Below are 1355 nucleotides of genomic sequence, written 5' to 3' on the forward strand. Positions count from 1 at the left end.
TTTTTTTTTTTTTTTTTTGTTATGTCCGAACAAACGTAAATAATATGAAGATTCCCAAAGCATATTTCTGTTGTTATATAGTATTCATATATTATTACTACTACTTCATTATATTAATATTATCAAAAAAAATAAATAAAAATATAAGAAAAGAAAACAACACAAACAATGTTTCCTTTTTTATTAACAAAAATATAAAAAATCATCAATCAATAATACATAAAAAAAGAAAAAAAAACTTGAGACTTTTTAATTACACTGGTATAAGAATAGGACAGGGATATGATATACATCGAATAAAAGTAATTGAAGAAAACAACGATGATAGTTGTAATACTCTTGTAAGTAAAAATAAAAATAAAAAAAAAAAAAGTTTATAAATTATAAAACATTAACCATAGGAGGAATAAAAATTAATAATATTTTAGTATTATCTCATAGTGATGGAGATGTAATATATCATTCAGTAGCAGATTCCATTTTAGGTGCTTTGAATTTTTACGACATAGGAACACTATTTTCAGATAAAAATGAAAGATATAAAAACAAAAATTCAAGCGTTTTTTTAAGATATATAAGACTTTTATTACATAAACGAAATTATACTATTGCTAATATTGACATTAATGTAATAACAGAATTACCTAAAATAAATCAAATTCGACATGAAATTAAAAAGAATTTGTTAAACCTACTTAATATTGGAGAATCACAAATTAGTGTTAAAGGTAAAACACATGAAAAGTTAGGTGTAATAGGAACAAAAAAGGCAATAGAATGTTTCTCTACTGTTTTATTAGTACCACTAACGTAATAAAAAATAAAGAAAAAAAAGAAAAAAGAGAAAAAAAAAAGATTGTATATACATAAATAATATGTATACGTATAATATGGGTATTTCCCATTAAACAATTATATGTCTAGATATTAACACGATATATCCATAAGATGGTCAATCGAAAGGATTTATTCAGGTGAAAAATATTGTAATATGGCAAACCTGAAAAAAAAAAAAAAAAAAAAGAAAAAAAAAAAAAAGAAACAAAAAAAGAATTAAAATTTGTCCGGGTGTTATAAAAATCGTACATATATATTAATTTGTACAAAGTTATACTTCTTTCATTTTTACTGATTTATTTTTTTTTTTTTTTTTTTTGTGTTACTCTCCATAGTTGCTCCACCCAGGATTATTTTTATTCAACCTTTCAACATCACCTTTTTTAAGTCCGCAGCTGAAAATAAAATTGTAAATGTATCAGTGAGTGTATACATATATATATATACATACATATAGCTGAACAAATAAAATTATATTAATTATATTAGTTATATTAATTATATTAGTTATATTAATT

General features: G+C 21.5%; 1 long non-coding RNA gene across 1 annotated transcript; it reads right to left on the minus strand.

Moving 5' to 3' along the window:
• Positions 1-134: 134 nt before the first annotated feature.
• On the minus strand, positions 135-1280 carry LOC116418619. The gene is made up of 2 exons (XR_004228719.1): positions 1164-1280; positions 135-1000 (listed from the first exon to the last, which is right to left on the minus strand). It is a non-coding gene; the product is annotated as an uncharacterized LOC116418619 (long non-coding RNA).
• Between the last annotated feature and the right edge of the window lie 75 nt (positions 1281-1355).

The sequence above is a fragment of the Piliocolobus tephrosceles genome, unplaced genomic scaffold, assembly GCF_002776525.5.
Source record: "Piliocolobus tephrosceles isolate RC106 unplaced genomic scaffold, ASM277652v3 unscaffolded_22009, whole genome shotgun sequence".
Lineage (NCBI taxonomy): Eukaryota > Metazoa > Chordata > Mammalia > Primates > Cercopithecidae > Piliocolobus > Piliocolobus tephrosceles.